Below are 17,607 nucleotides of genomic sequence, written 5' to 3'. Positions count from 1 at the left end.
AGGGATCTCTGGATTTTACACTTTTATCTATTCTGACAGACTCCACCTTTTCATTAGCCTTAGCTGTGATTATTGGCATAGTCAGATTTAGGTTTATCATTTTATTGTTTTTTTGTTTGGATTGGAATTACATTTTAATTGATTGGCTTTTTAGGTGACCTGTCTTTGCACGATTTTTTTGTGGATGCTCTGGGAGTTATATCCATTCTCAGTTTTTCAATCTACCTAGAGTTACTGTACCACTTCACATAAAACAGAAATTTTGCAACACCATAGGTCCATTTACCATTCCTGTCGTTTATGGTCTTGTTTTCATATATATTAAACTATATTCCTTATAAGCCCTTTAGTATGTTGTAATTTCTATACTTAATCATACATATTTAAAGGAAATTAAGAGGAAGAGGGGCATCTGGGTGGCTCGGTTGGGTGTCTGGCTCTTGGTTTCAGCTCAGATTGTGATCTCAAAGTCATGAAATCAAGCCCTGTGTCAGGGGTTCTGTGCTGGGTGTGGAGTCTGCTTGAGGTTGTCTCTCCTTCTCTGAAGAAAAAAGGTCACAGGTTATTTCTAGGTGAGGTCTCTTCCTTAATAGTTCTTGGTATTGGGTGACCCTTTTGAGGTATGAAGACTGGCCTTTTTATTTTAGGGCATTATTCTATTATTTGATTGTTGCTCTGTTCCCATGGAACTTGAGTCTTATCTCATATCCAGTCTGCCATTTGCCACTTTTTGTGTGCTCATCAATTCAACAATTAGGTTTTTCCTGTAGAAAAATCTTTCTCAGATTGGACCTGGTCGTGCCGGCTTGCTTTAATCCTAGAAACGTGCGTATGCATGCTGGGGTCGGCATATCTCCTGTTTCTTCGTGGGAACACATTTCCTTTGATCCCTCGAGTTGATATCTCTACAAATACTTATTTTTTCAGGATGTCCACCTGTGCACAATTAAGGTCTAGGAAGAGATTCACTGGGGACTGGTGTGAGAGGTGGGCTCCCATGGAAGGCCAGAGGAGAAAGAAGGATAGTGTAGGCAGAGTCCCAGACTGCGGTGCCTTCCAAGGAATGTTTGTCCACGCGGATAAAGGACCCTGCAGCTGAAGTCATCCATCAGAATCCAGCATCTCACCAGCTAGGCCTTTGTGCCACCACAATGCTAACTGGCTAGAAAGCATCACCCGCAGGAAGTGTGGCCTGGGTGTGAGCCTGGGGGACCCACAAGGACATCTGTCACTTGGGCTCCCACGGGGAGGGAATCTGCTCTATGCTTGTGGTGGGGTTTTCCCATTGCTTAGGGAGCATGAGTTTTCTAGTTGTGGTTGAAATGGTTTTCCTCACATCACGTGGGCATGTGTACATCTGGAGCACACTCAGAGCGGGAAGGAGATAATTGAGACTAACCAGGGGTTTCCTTTGTCAAATCAGAGGTGCTTTCACTTGTGGGTGGTTCAGGCAGCTGGCGCTGAAGCTTTCTTTCCTCTTTTTTTTTTTTTTTAAGATTTATTTATTTATTCGTGAGAGACACTGAAAAAGAGAGAGAGAGAGAGACAGAGAGAGAGAGAGAGAGAAAAGCAGGCTCCATGCAGGGAGCCTGATATGAGATTTGATCCTGGGACTCCAGGATCACGCTCTGGGCCAAAGGCAGGCACTAAACCACTGAGCCACCCAGGGATCCCCTGAAGCTTTCTTTCCTGAATGGCTGCATGAGGTTGGCTGGGGCGTCCCTTCCCTGACCGCAGGGCCATCCCAGCAGCTCATCGGCGCCACGGACCTGGTCTTGCAAAGCGAGAAGACCCTGATTCTGAAATTGCCCCTTCCTGGGCGTGTGAAAGGCTGGAGGCCAGGGGGTTTGTGGTGAAGGGCCAGGTCGCCTTCCTGCCCTCACAGCCCTGGGTGGAGATGCCCATGGGCTGCTCCTTAGCCCCCCTTCACCTGCATGCTCTGTGAGAGAACCTCCTGGCAACATTCTATCGATCAATTCAAGGGGACTCGGCAAGAGGGAGGCTTTCACCTTCCACGTGCTGAGATTACCACGTGCTGAGATTACCACAGCGGACCGGCGGGTTAATGGGTTTTCAAGATCGGAAGTGCCTTTGAAAGCTCAGTAACCTAATACCAGCTATAGGTTTGAGGCTGGCTCTGATTAGACCCAAGAAGGTCCCACATGTTGAGCTCCTGGCAGTACTCACTTGTCTGAACAGGAACACGGCAAAGGGTACCGTGGAATCCAGGTGGCCGCTCTCAGCCGCCAGCCCCTCACCCTATTTCTGGGCAGAAGTCTGGTTCAGGCCATGCCAGTCTACTCTTGGACATGGACACTTTGATGTCAGATTCAAAAAATGCCTCTTGGTGTTAACACACTTTTCATTCATCTCCAGCTTTTCCATTACATCTCCAGTAATTTACTAATAAATTACTAATGGTGCGCTGTGAAATGAGCCTACATCCAAATCATTCATGCATGATTGCTTCAGGGTCACCCTGAGAATCTGGGGCCTGAGCCACATGGGTTTGTGGGTTGAACGGAAGCATTTGCAGTGACATAAAATGAACAGTTTTCCCTGCAATACAGGTCATGTTGTATGGTGGGCTTCAGGGCACAATCACCGATCTGGGTCCAAATCCTGCTCTTCCACTTTCTAGCAGTATTTCCTCAGGTAAGTTGCATAGCCTTCCTGAGCATTGGTTCCCTAAGCCTACCAGGAGAAGGGGTCATATCTGTTCTAGGTTCTGAGGATGAAAGAATATGGTAGGTAAGGCCCCAGACACAGTGCTGGGCAGCTGTGGTTGCTCAATAAACAGAAGCTGTTGGAGTGTTCTGGAGCGCACCATTGTCTGATGGAAATGCTACGTGAGCCACAAGTGGATCAGAAATCTTCCCATAGTCACATGAAACAGGAGAAAGGAACAGATGAGGGACACTGGGTAGCTCAGTCAGTTAGGTGTCTGACTCTTGGTTTTGGCTCAGGTCGTGATCTTGGGGTCCTGAGATTGAACCCCAAGTGGGGCTCCCTGCTCAGCGGGGAGTCTGTTTGGGATTCTCACTCCCTCTCCCTCCACCTCGCCCTCCCAAAATAAATAAATAAATAAATAAATAAATCTTTTTTAAAAAAGAAAGGAACAGGTGAAATTAATTTTGATGAATAAATTAACATTTAACCCAATATGTTCAAAATCTCACTTCAACATGTAATCAATTTAAGATAATAATAAGATCGTTCATCTTTTTTTAAGGATTTTATTTATTCATGAGAAACACACAGAGAGAGGCAGAGACACAGGCAGAGGGAGAAGCAGGCTCCATGCAGGGAGCCTGATGTGGGAGTTGATCCCGGGACTCCAGGATCACGCCCTGGGCTGAAGGCAGACGCTCAACCACTGAGCCAAGTCTTTGAAATCTGGTGTGTGTTTTACACTCATAGCACTTCTCAATCCACAGCAGCCACCTCTCATGCTGAATTGGACTTCAGGGCTCTAGTGCCTGGCTCAGGAAGGTGTCATGGGGAGCACGGCACGGCAATCCTCCTGAATCCAAATCAGCATGCCCAGAGCCTTGAAGAGTGCTAACATGAAGACACTCGGCCCCCAGAGCTTAGTACTGACCAGTCCCTGTGCCCAGAACGTTCTTTCTCCATCTGCCAACAGGGATGGCTCACTTCTCATCTCCATTTAAAACAGCAGCTACCCACCGTTTGCTTTGACATGGATGGACCTGGAGGGTATTATGCTGAGTGAAATAAGTCAATTGGAAAAGGACAAACATTATATGGTCTCATTCATTTGGGGAATATAAAAATTAGTGACAGGGAATAAAGGGAAAGGAGAGAAAATGAGTGAAAATATCAGTGAGGGTGACAAAACATGAGAGACACCTAACTCTGGGAAATGAACAAGAGGTAGTGGAAGGGCAAGTGGGCTGGGGGTTGGGGTGACTGGGCACTGAGGGAGGCACTCGGCGGAATGAGCACTGGGTGTTATGCTATATGTTGGCAAATTGAACTCCAATAAAAAAATAAAAAATAAATAAAACAGCAACTACCGGGTGCCTGAAGGGCTCAGTTGGTGAAGTGTCTGTCTTCAGCTGAGGTCACAATCCCAGGATCCTGGGACTGAGTCTCATATTGAGCTCCCTGCTCAATGGGGAGCCTGCTTCTCCCTCTCCCTCTGCCCCTCCCCACTGCTCGTGCTCTCTCTCTTAAATAATAAATAAATAAAATCTTAAAAATAAAACAGCAACTACCTCTCTTCCGTACACATCCCTTCTTTCCTTTCCTGCCTGTTCTTTTTTGTACCTCCACTTTTCATACTAGTTATTTTACTTATCACATATCCTTCTCCCCCCATAGGGAATAAGCTCCATCATGGCAGAGATTCTCTGTGCTTCGTTAATGCCTCACACATAGAAGGTGCTCAGCAAATATTTATTGAATGAGTGAATGTACATCTCTACTAATAAAGATGTGTTTTCTGAGACCATGAATAGAATCACAAATATATTCCCCATCACCAGTGGATTGTAAGGTGTATCCCATGGGGTGTGTTTGAAATCTTTGCTTGTAGGCATGGGGTGCCTTTGAAAATTGTTGAGGAAAATGACTGGAAGCGAATAGTTCACTAGAATAAAATCTGAGAGCAACTGAAGTGCCGGCACGAATGGCAATCCTATAGAGAATGTTCTGTGTTCCTCCACCACCGCCCATGAAAAACCGTGGGGCTCGGTGAGGAAGGCAGGCTCCTCTCGTTGCCAGCAGAGGGAGCCGGGCGCTAACAAACTCGATCCAAAGCCCAGGGCCAGGCAGTGGGGGCCTGGGAGGGTCTCTGAGACCCGCCACCCCACATGCCGGATAAGTGGCAGCAGAGGCTCGGGTGCAGCTGGCCTGGATGGGAACTGACTCCACCCTTTCTGATCCTGGGATTCTTGTGTTTCGCTTCTGCTTTGCCTCTGCAGATGGGGAACACTGCAGTGACAGGCTTGCTGAGTGTCCCATAAAATTACTACCTCTCAACAAAGGATTCTTTCATAATCATGTGCTATTGTGTCCTGCTGGAGGAATTTGAATATGCTTATATCTTCAACAACGCCTTTATTTTTGTGTTCTAAAAAAATATATTTTGGGGGGTATAGCTGTGTTTTGGACAGTTCTGACAGGAATTTCTGCCTGATGCCCTCGTGTCACTTCAGTGGGAAATGTCTGGCTTGATGTGATGTTCCAGCTCATTACTCCTGCCCTGGTGTCCCCCAACTCACCCTGTCCCCTCTGATCACTCGGCAGAACTAGACAGGCTCCTAGAAGTGCCGGGAAATCCGCTTGGGCACAGCTCTGGCTGGGGAGGGAATGGGCTGCTGGGGATGCAGCTGGTCTGTCCCCGGTCTGTGGAGCTGAGCAGGGCGAGGGTGCTGGGTGCTGCCTTTCTGCACCTCCTCTGTGCTGGACCAATGCTGTCTTCATCTGGATAGTCTTTGTGTGCTTACTCTTTGCCATTACCCTAAACAAATGCCAGGATTTTAATTTGGAAAACAAATGCATCTGAGTAAAATAGCATTGTTAAACTTTGTATATCAGAGTTTGACATGCGATTCTATTTACTCCTAACTCTAGGAAACAAACTGAGGGTTGCTGGAGGGGAGGGAGGACAAGGTCACTGGGTGATGGGCAGTAAGGAGGGCATGTGATGTGATGAATACCGGGTGTTACTTAAGACTGACAAATCACTGACCTCTACCTCTGAAACCAGTAATACATTATATGTTAGTTCATTGATTTTAAGTTAAAAAAATTATTCCAAAGAATAAAAAAAGATTCTCTTTACAAAAATAAAATTTATTGACAAAAAGAGTTTTGAAAGCTTCTAGGCATAATTCTTTTTTTTTAAAATTTATTTATGATAGTCACAGAGAGAGAGAAAGAGAGGCAGAGACATAGGCAGAGGGAGAAGCAGGCTCCATGCACCGGGAGCCCGATGTAGGACTCGATCCCGGGTCTCCAGAATCATGCCCTGGGCCAAAGGCAGGCGCCAAACCCCTGTGCCACCCAGGGATTCCCCCCCCCCCTTTTTTTTAATTAAGGCATAATTCTTTATATCCTTATTTTGGAAACATGATTTTTGGGAAAATGAATAGTCACTGAGTAAAGTGGGAAGACAGGGTAAAAGATGATACCAAGATATAAGAATGAAATATTGCAATTCTTGTTAAAAAAGACCAGATATAAAAATTGTATGTAGAGGGGGTGCCTGGGTGGCTCCATCAGTGAAGCGTCTGCCTTCAGCTCAGGTCATGATCTCAGGGTCATGGGATCAAGTCCCGCATAGTGCTCCCTGCCCAGCGGGGAGGGTGCTTCTCCTTCTGTGGCTCCCCCTCCTTGTACTCTCTCGCTGTCTGTCAAATAAATGAATAAAATCTTAAAAACAAAAAACAAAAAACAGGGATCCCTGGGTGGCGCAGTGATTTGGCGCCTGCCTTTAGCCCAGGGCATGATCCTGGAGACCCGGGATCGAGTCCCACATAGGGCTCCTGGTGCATGGAGCCTGCTTCTCCCTCTGCCTGTGTCTCTGCCTCTCTCTCTCTCTCTCTGTGACTATCATAAAATAAATAAAAATTAAAAAACAAATACAAGTCAGATCGTGTCACTTTTTTTGCTTAGACCTCCTAGTGGCTTCCCAGGGCTCTGAGTCAGAGCCTTCCCATGGCCTGGGACCCCCTCTGCCAGCCCCTGCCCCCACCTCTGTCTGCAGCCACGTTGGCCACTTCCTGACCTCGAACCCACATGGCTGCTGCCCGGCTGGCCCTTCTCACCCCAGACGTGGCCTTTCAAGGAGGCCTTCCGGTCACTCTCTCTTTCATGACCCTGTTTACCTCCTTCCTGTTATCTGGTTTCTCTGTTGTCTTGTTTATCGTCTGTCTCCTCCCCCGGAACAGCTACTACCCAGGCCCGGGCTGTGTCTGGGTCACAGCTGCGGAGCTTGTGGGGGATGTGCTGCTTGGTGCCTGGCCAGGGGTGGAGGGGTGGGTGCTGGCAGGCTGTTTGGTGGCGTCACCTGCCCTACCAGCTCATTTATGGCAATGCTGGTCTTGACAGGCAGTGGATGGCCTGGAGAGGGTCGCCTTGGCCTGGTCGGAGCCCCCGATTTCCCCTGTCCCTGAGCCTACACCCCCTGACTGCTTGGTGGGACAGGGCCAGGCTCTCCCCACTGCAGCCGGAGGGAGGTGACACTGCGATGGTCTTGTATCCCTACGTCATTACTATCTTGTGCAGAGGTAGGATGCAGAGAAACTAAAAACATTGGGTAAAAATAAAGAGCTTTAGAGAGAAACACATCAGATCTCTTTACCACAAGAAGCGAGAAATGAAGGGCAGCATAATACAATTATGCTCCCCAATACATTCCTCCCCAGAGGAATGCCGAAAATTCTGCCCATCTGCATTCACAGGTTTGTACCGTGGGAAAATCGCTCCAAGAAACACACACAAAAAGAATTTATTTTCAAATTACACCTATCTGTAGAAACACATAAAACTATATAATTAGGGAAAGATGAAGAGAAACTAAAAAGGGAGGCCCCCGGCTTCCAGAGCAAGTGAGGCCTCAGCAATGTTCTGCTAAAGCACCCTTCGTACTCTTGACGGGTCTTTTCATTGATGGTGACTGGAAATAACTGTGTTATTGAATGTGACATACACAAATAATAGTGAATATAAGGCATAATGTGTAGCGTGAGGTTTGTACAAGCAAATGGTGTGGCCAGCACCTGGATGGAGAATCAGAACATTGCCAGCATCTCCAGCGTCCCTTTGTACCTGCACCTGGGCACCACCCCCAGGGGTAAGCAGCATCCCAGCTCCTGTGGCTGGAATACAAGTCCGATCTCCGTGGTGCACATGTGGATGTGGGACTCAGTGCATCGCTTGTGGTAGTTGTCATTCATTCACGGTTGTTGCTCTGCACTTCCTCCTGCTGCCTGGCGCTGCATCTGTTCTATGATGGATGGGCATTTGGATGGTTTCCAGTTTGGTTGCATTATCAGTAGCACAATGAGCATTCTAACACATGCTTTTGAGGGATGCACGACCCTGTTCTGTTGGCCACACACCTGCGCTGGTCCTAGGATATGGGCACATTCAGCTGTAGGAGATGGTGGGAGAGACCCCAACATGTGGTCCTTCCTGTCTCTCCTAACGGTCAGATTGTGGTGGGATTGCATTGTGTTAACTTTCATTTCCCCGATGACTGGTGAGGCTGAGCAATGTTCTGTGTTTCTGGGCCATGTGGGTCTCTTCTCTGTGACTGCCTGTCTGTCGTCCATTCTGCTGTTGGTTTTCTGTCCTGAGAGGCTTTTACTAAGTCTTTATGTATTCTGAATACGAGTCCCTTGTCAAATAGATGAATTGTATCTTCTTCCCCTGTCTGGCTTGAGTTTAACTCTTTTTTTTTTTAACATTTTATTTATTTATTCATGAGAGACACACACAGAGAGAGAGAGACAGAGACAGAGACATAGACAGAGGGAGAAGCAGGCTCCTACGGGGACCCCGATGTTGGACTCGATCCCAGGACCCTGGGATCACGCCCTGAGCCAAAGGCAGATGCTCAATCACTGAGCCACCCCCACGTCCCCTGTGGGGTCTGTTTCTGATTCTTTTATTTTTTTGGTGTATTTATCTATTCCTACCAATATCACACTGTTTTACACTAAAGACTTTGAAGACAAGTTGAAACTGTAGCTGAAAGAGGATATTACCTCTTGGATATTTTCTGCAATTGATGTCTAAAACTATTCTTGTCCAACATGACAGTCTAGAGGAAACAATAAATATGGAAAATAATTAAAATTATAAGGAAGTACAGCTTAAAACAACACCAAGGAGTCATTTTATGGCTCTTACACTGGTAGCGAGCAACACAAGAGAGCTAACTCTGAAGATTCCCTGTTGAGGATTCTGGGAAACATGTACACTCCATTGCTGGAGACTTAGAACATGTGAATATCCTTTTGGAGTGCAACTAGGCAGACAGAGACGAGAATGTTAGTACCATCTGCAAATTTACTCCCCAAGGAAGTAGGTCAAAAGAGAAAAGAATCACATACACAAATATGTTTTAATAGCAGTGCTTTCAGTAGTAAAAACTGGAAACACCTCTGGTGTGGCTGCAAAATTAAATCATAGCTACCAAAACAGTAAGTATAGTAAATGTGTAAAACAGGGACGAGTATGAAATTCCACTACATTCAAAACATAATCTCTCCAACTTGGACATAGATTATCTATTAAGATTTAGTGTGTACATGAATCAAGTTGTAAGGATGTAAAAGGAGGAATGAATAAATACTTAATAATGCAGTTGCAGGGGGCACCTGGGTGGCTCACTGGGTTGAGTGTCGGCCTTTGGCTCAGGTCATGGTCTCAGGTCCTGAGATCAAGTCCCATATTGGGCTCCCTGCCCAGTGGGTAATCTACTTCTCCCTCTCCCTCTGCCCTTCCACCCCTGTGTGCACACACTCTTTCTCTCAAACAAATAAATAAAATATTTTAAAAATAGTGTGATTGCTGCATGGGCAGTGAAGCCAATCCATAAACTCACAGCCATCTGTGGACCCATCCCGAGGGAGTCTGTGCCTCTTCCACAGTGGCAGCCCCTCTGGCACCAAGCATGGAGGGAGGTTGTCAGGGAATGCATGTTACTTCTGGGGAGCCCCCAGATGCTGGCGATCCCCAAACTTCAAGTTTCTCCCCTTGTCATGTTTCATCAGACTGGGTGTCTATGGTTAGATAACGCACCCCTGCCAAGCAGGCAGGTTATTGGCAGAAAGTTATCTGTTGTGCACAAGTTTTAGTGTGTGCACTAAAAACAAAGCAAAACAAAGTCTCATTTTTCTGATTATTAAAAAATAAGCTCTCAGGAATTCTGGAAAATACAATAATAAGAGTATAAAGGTGACATTAAAGGGCAGCCCAGGTGGCTCGGTGGTTTAGCACTGCCTTTGGCCTGGGGTGTGATCCTGGAGACCTGGGATTGAGTCCCATGTCAGGCTCCCTGCATGGAGACTGCTTCTCCCTCTGCCTGTGTCTCTGCCTCTCTCTCTCTGTCTCTCATGAATAAATAAATAAAATCTTAAAAAAAAAAGATGACATTAAAAATCACCCAGATTTCTTCAACTCAAGAATAATCATCGTTAACACATCGGTGAATTTCCTTTTTTCCCCCTTCTATGTATATTGACTGGAATCATACATTATAAATGATGCTATGTATTGCTCTCTAAATTGACCCTGCATAGCGTGAGCTCTCCTCATGCCATTTAAAGTTCTTTTTTTTAAGGTCTTATTTTGAATTAATCTCTACAGCCAATGTGGGGATCACACTCATGACCCCATGATCAAGAGTTGCACGCTCCACAGACAGAGCCGGCCAGGTGCCTCATTTAAAATTCTTTAAAATTTTTTTTTGTTTTATTTTTAAAAGATTTTACTTATTTATTTGAGAGAGAGAGATCAAACATGAAGGAAGGGGCTGAGGCAGAGGGATAAGCAGACTCCTTCCTGAGCAGGGAGTCCGACATAGGGCTGGATCCCAGGGCCCTGAGCCAAAAGCAGACGCTGAACAACTGACAGCCATCTGTGGGCCCCCTAAGTTCTTTTAAACATGATTTTTAATGACTAATGATTTATTTTGTGTATTTATTTTATATCATATTTTTATATTTCTTGAATTGGGCGTTTGTATTTTCTTAATTTTTTGGTAATTATAAGAAAATGCCACATAGAATCTGTGTAAACAACCTGCATCTGAATCTCAGATAGATCCACAAAAGGGACTCGCTGGAGCAAGACTAGGAAGATTTTTTAAATCTTTAATTTTTTTTCTTTTTGTTTTGTTATTGAAGTACAGTTGGCACACGACGTCACATTCTCTCCAGATGTACAACGCAGTGATGGACGACTCCGCCTCACGCCCTGCTCACCATGGGCATAGCTACCAGCTGTCAAGGCTACGAATGTTTTGAAGGTCCTTGGTATATGGATTTTTCACAATGGATCTTCCTAACGAGGTGTTCCCTTCCCATTGACCAGGGTTGTTCTCCATGGATGGGACTGGCTGAGGGGCCTGGGGTCAGTTTAATAGCTTCTGACATCCTTCCTTTTCCTTTTTTTTTTTTTTTTAAAGCACTTACATGGGGCTTTCCTGTTCTTTCTAAGTGCTTTATTTTATTTTATTTTTTAAAGATTCTATTTATTTATTCATGAGAGATGCACAGAAAGAGAGGTAGAGACACAGGCAGAGGGAGAAGCAGGCTCCATGCAAGGAGCCCGACGTGGGACTTGATCCTGGGACTCCAGGATCATGCCCTGAGCTGAAGACAGGCGCCAAACCGCTGAGCCACCCAGGGATCCCTATTTTATTTTTTAAGATCTTATTTATTTGAGAGAGAAAGAGAGCACAAACAGGGGAAGGGAGAAGCAGGTTTCCCGCTGAGCAGAGAGCCCAACATGGGACTCTAACCCAGGAACCTGGGATCATGACCTGGGCCAAAGGCAGACACTTCAACGGAGCCCCCCAACTGCCCCTTCTAAGTGTTTTATGAGTACTAACTGATTTAGCAACCCTAGAAAGAAGGCTCAGTCCTTCTTGTTCTTTGGATGTGGCAGATGGCTCAGAGACGAGCCCAAGGCCCCGTGACGTGTGGGGATGACCAGCATGCGATGTCACCAGGCACTAGGGTCACTCAGAGACAGGGAGGGGGTCTGTGCTGTGGGAAGAAGCCAGCACCTCTCCCTTGGGTCTCAGGCACACATTTCCTGACTCATTGCTTTATTTCTTTAGGCCCCATCTTATTTCTTCGGGTACCCTGAGCTGTGAGGCCATTGCTAAGCCTGCTCATGTGAACAGGGGCCCATGTTCAGCCCGGTCAGTGTCCTCTGGGATGGCAAGGGTGCCACTTACTCTGTGGTCAAGGGCTTAGAGCCGTGAGTCAGGGTGGCGGGGCCTTTGCCCACCCCAGAGGCTCGGGGGATGACAGGGCTGCCTCCTCCCAGTCAACATGGACGGGCCCCACCCCAAGGGAAGGAAAACCTGAAACAGCTGCTCCTCAGGAAGCTAAGAAGAGTCCACATCAGCATTAGCATCAGCTGGGCCCAGCCACACTCATCACCTGTGCATTGAGGCTGAGCTCCCCCAGGGTGGGACCCTGTCTGTCCCCAGCCCTGAAAAGTCTGCTGCTGGATGGGTGCTCAGTGACTGCGGCTGGGCTTAGCTCCTGCGCAGAAGGAGCCCTGGGATTAGAAGCTTGTTTACCCATGAGATTAAGGTCCTGTGGAGAACAGCCTGGCTGGTCAGGGGCCCTGGGTTCAAATCCCAGTGGGGTCACTCACAGGCTGCATGACCTCAAAATGGAATTAATTTGTGCACAGTGGCTGAGGCTGGACTCTAGAAAGTTCTAAATTTTCCTCCCTCCAAATTCTGAAGCAAGCAAGCATGGTGCCGTGGCCATAGTCAAGGGAGGACCAGGGTGCCAGAGGGGCTAGGTCCCAGCTCCCTGGACCTCTTCCCCTCCTGCCCCTCCTGGTCCCCTGTCTCCGGGCTGAGTGCAACCCACCAGGAAGCCTGAGCCAGAACCATCCAGCCGAGCTGTTCCTGGCTCCGCGGAGTGGGCCCAGACTCGACATGGGAAGTGTTGGTGTTGTAGCCACTTAGTGCTGAGACAATTTGTTGCACAGGCAACCCCATCTCTTAGAGAGATTTTGGTGGATGCCTGCTCCTCCCATGTCGTCTCCCCTGGAGGTGGGGTGACCCTGGCTCTCCGCAGTGATGCTCAGGCTGTGGCTCCCCCAGCGCAGACATCTCCATCGTCCTCACCTCCTAGTTTTACCTGGTGACGAAGCGAGACACTATCTGTAGCTCTGGGGACAAGAGGTGGAGATTTGAACTTTCTTTCTTTCTTTCTTTCTTTTTTTTAAGATTTTATTTATTTATTCATGAGAGACCCCTGGGCTGAAGGCGGCGCTAAACGGCTGAGCCACCCAGGGATCCCCTGAACACTCTATTTTCATTTGCAAAAGTGGCAGAACTCAATTACCATAGTGTTTATTAAAAATTGGAGAGGGCCATGGAAAGCAGAGTCCTTGCTTGTTGTAGTGGGGAGTCGATGATACTGTTGAGGTTAGCAAATTGAAGGAAGGAGACCCTGGAGAAGCATGGTTTTTGTCAGAAGTGGTGTTTGCCTTGGGGAGGACCAAGTGGGAGACCCATGCTTGTGGCTACAGACTCTTCTTCCCTGCGGGGTTTTGTACCCCAGACACGTCCTTGACAACACACCATATAGACATCATGCACACATGCACACATAACGTACGTATACACTACACATACACATGCACACCACACACACACATACACACACCCCACTCACTTGACACACATAGCTCTTTATAAAGCTCATCAGCTCCCACCAGGAACCTCTCAGAGCCCTGAGACCAAGTGGTGGCAGCCAAATGCTCAGGGACAGCTGAGCACTGCATTGCATAGGAAGCCAGAAGTGTTTGCAGGAGGTGTCAGGGCTGCATGGTGGCTGGAGTGTCACACTCCCTAATGAACATGCAGGAAGCCGGGCAAGCAGGCCAGTAGCTTCTCACCAGAGAGGATGGCAAAAGCTCATTTCCTTTCCCAGATGGGTGCTGCGTTGAACTCTTGATAAAAATGCTGGGGAAAGGGTCTGTCCCAGCAGGACAGAGCTAATCCAAGGATTCCCAAATGACTACTTGCTCATTATTATGTATTTTGTTTACTCAGCCCACCTTTTGAGTCACCCTTCAGGATGTGCAAATCCTTCCTCTCCGCTTTATCAGCCTCCCCCCCCCACCCCCAGATTAGAGTACCAACACCACTCCTCCCCAGTGCTCTTCCCTGGATTGGGTAGAAGCCTGACTCCACGTGGATGGGCTCAGTACCTGCAGCCTAGAAACTGTGATCCAGTCTGGGCTGTGAAGACTTTCCATCTAGAACAGGGTGACCCCAAAGGTGGACTGGACTAAGATCTCCTCTCTAATTAAACCCTTCGAGTTTTTTAGCAAAAAGTAACTCATCCATCCATGCATTCTTGGTTCTCTTCCTCCCTCCTTCCCTCCCCACCCCACAACCCTACCCAGCACAAACTGTTTGAGCACTGGTTGTTTGCCAGGCACTGGGCTAGGCAGGATCACAGGTCCCAACAAGAGAGTGTCTGTCCCTAGCTGAGCTACTACTCTGCTGGATATCTGTCTCCGGAATGCTAGCAGGGAGCATCACCTAGCTGTTCCCATGAGGGTCAAGAGCATCCAGAGAACAGGGACGCAGTGGTCAGGGAGAGCTGGGGGTGCTCAGAACACCAGGGGAAGATTTTCATGGAGGAAATGAAATTTGTGCTACACTTGCCAGATGAGAATCTCTGGCAAGAGAAAGAGGAGAGAAGAATAAGCCCAAAGCTGGTCACTCAGGGCTGTTCTGTGTTGCACGCAAGGTGGTTGGCGGCAGGGCATGGGCTGGAAGCCAGGCTGGGCCTTGGGAGAGTCTCCCGGGAGGCTCTGAAGGGGGCACTGTGTCTGTGTCACAGAAGGGACAGGCTAGGAGTCACCTGGCAGAGGGGCACCATTTATTTTATTTTTTTAAATATATTTATTCGTGAGAGACACAGAGAGAGAGAGGCAGAGACACAGGCAGAGGGAGAGTGCAGTGAGCCCGACACGGGATTCCATGGGATTCCATCCCGGGTCTCCAGGACCACTCCCCGGGCCGAAGGCGGTGCTAAACCGCTGAGCCCCCTCCCCACCCCGGGTTGCCCAGGGGCACCGTTCAGAGTGAGCACTAGCCTCCTGTTTGCTCCAGCGCTCCTGAAAGTGAAAGTATTTGTATATTTATTTGTTTATTTATTTTTTAAAGATTTTATTTATTTATTCATGAGAGAGAGAGAGAGAGAGAGAGAGAGGCAGAGACACAGGCAGAGGGAGAAGTGGGCTCCATGCATGGAGCCTGACATGGGACTTGATCCCGGGACCCCAGGATCATGCCCTGGGCTGAAGGCAGGTGCTTAAACTGCTGAGCCACCCAGGCTGCTCGAAAGTGAAAGTATTTAGAAAGGCATAGAAGAGTCTTTTGCAAGAAAGGGTGGTGGTAGAGAAGTAACAGAAGTTAATTTTATTTTACTTTTTAGGTTTATTTCTTTATTTTGGGAGGGGGGAAGGGACGGAGCAACAAGAGAATCTCCAGCAGACCACGCATTGAGTGTGCTGACCATGGAGCCCAACATGGGGCTTGATCTCATGACCCTGAGATCCTGACCTGCCTGAAAACAGGAGTTGGATGCTCCACTGACTGAGCCCCCAGGTGCCCTAAAGTAACATAAATTTGGAGGGAAACATTGACTTACATGGCGCTAACTTTAGAGTGTTAAATATTCATTTGCATATAGCATGATTATGTTTGGAGCATTTAGAGCGAGAAAAAAACCTCTCTGTTCATCTGTTCTTACTCTCAAACGCTCAGGGAAAGCCCAAAAAGGACCTCAGGAAAACATTTTTTTCTGTTTTTTTTGGGGGGGGGAGGGGGGAGCCCTCTTTACCTCTCTCAGGCGTTTGGGAAGCCGAGGAATCATCTGGATCATCTGGAATGGGCCAGATCACTGTCACCTTCATGGCAGGACAGATGTTTCCCCTCACAGGCCTGCTTTTGCAACCCCAGCCAGCCTCCCCCTGCTCCTGTCCTATCCCTGGACTGTGTGCCCAGCAAGGCCGGTTCAGGAGGCAGGGGTCCCAGTTGTCAGTGCTCATGCAGGTTCCTGGGCGGTTCCGGGCAGGAGTCCCCTTGCCCGGGCACTGGCCCACAGAACAGACCCGCCCTGGAGAAGGTGGCAGGTGCCGGAGTGGGAGGTTGTGGAAGAGCCGAGCAGGGCTTGGAGCAGGTGCAGAGCGGGAGCCCACCCTCACAGTCCCAGCACTACCATGCTGTGCAGAACGGCAGGGCCAGGCCACAGCAGGTCAGGGAAGCCACTGCAGGATCCTGGGAATTCCACATGGAGAGGGCAGTCAGCTGGGAGGATGGGCCACCTAAAGGCCACCTGGGTTGGAGGAGACTTTGGTCCTAACACATATGCGCGCAACAGATCCAGTGTGAGTGCAGGGTACAGCCGACCCTTGAACAAGGGTTTGGGGTGCCAACCCCTCTGGGCCATTGAAAATCCCCGCATAACTTTCAACTCCCCCAGAACATAACTACTCGACCAGAAACCTTACTGATAACATAAACAGTTGATTAACCCGTATTTTGCATGTTCTAGGTGTTATATGCTGTATTTTTGCAATATAGTATGCTACAGAAAAGAAAATGTCATTAAGAAAATCGTAAGGAGGGCATCCCTGGGTGGCTCAGCGGTTTAGCGCCTGCCTTTGGCCCAGGGCGCAGTCTGGAGACCCGGGATCGAGTCCTGCGTCGGGCTCCCTGCATGGAGCCTCCTTCTCCCTCCTCCTGTGTCTTTGCCTCTCTCTCTCTCTCTCTCTCTCTCTCTCTGTATCATAAATAAATAAATCAATCTAAAAAAAATAAAAAAGAAAATCGTAAGGAGGGACGCCTGGGTGACTGGTTGAGTGTCTGCCTTCAGCTCAGGGCGTGATCCTGGAGTCCTGGGATTGAGTCCTATATTGGGCTCCTTGAATGGAGCATGCTTCTATCTCTGCCTCTCTCTCTGCCTCTCTCCTCTGTCTCTCATGAATAAGTAAATAAAATCTTTAAAAAATAAAATAAAAGAAAATCGTAAGGAGGGAGCATCTGAGTGGGTTAGTGGGTTGAGCATTTGACTCTTGATTTTGTCTCAGGTTGAGATCTCAGGGTCGTGAGATAGAGTCCTGTGTTGGGGGGTCTACGCTCAGCAGGATGTCTGCTTCTCCCTCTCTGCCTGCCCCCCACCGCATTTGTGCTCTCTAAATAAATAAATAAATCTTAAAAAAAAAAAAAAGAAAAGAAAACCATAAGGAAGAGAAGATGCACTTACAACACTGGACTTTATCTATTGAAAAAAATCTGTGTGTAATCAGCCCTGTGTAGTTCAGACCCATGATGTTCCAAGGTATTTGCATTCTTGTATGGCGTTCATACAGTTAATACTCTTAGCATCCCAACATATCTGTGAAAAATAAAAGTCTTGGGCAGCCCGGGTGGCTCAGCGGTTTGGTGCCGCCTTCAGCCCAGGGTTTGACCCTGGAGACTTGGGATTGGGTCCCACGTCGGGCTCCCTGCATGGAGCCTGCTTCTCCCTCTGTCTGTGTCTCTGCCACTCTCTCTCTCTCTGTGTCTCTCATGAATAAATAAGTAAAATCTTAAAGAAAAAAATTAAAATAAAATTCTTCCCATACACCGGAAGGTAACAGGACATTGTATGTTAACTATACTGGAATTAAAACAAAAAACAAAAAACACCCCCCACCCCGCCATTTTACCATTCCCTAGTTTAAAAAAAAAAAAAAAAAAAAAGTCTTTGCAAAACGTTAAAATCCCGAGCAATACAGGTTAGTAGATGGTATGGATTTTTTCCACCTTATCATGCCTTGGGGAGAAGGGGCATATTTAGACAGCATTATAAGTAG

The sequence above is a fragment of the Vulpes lagopus genome, chromosome 1, assembly GCF_018345385.1.
Source record: "Vulpes lagopus strain Blue_001 chromosome 1, ASM1834538v1, whole genome shotgun sequence".
Lineage (NCBI taxonomy): Eukaryota > Metazoa > Chordata > Mammalia > Carnivora > Canidae > Vulpes > Vulpes lagopus.
Note: the sequence above shows the minus strand (reverse complement) of the source record.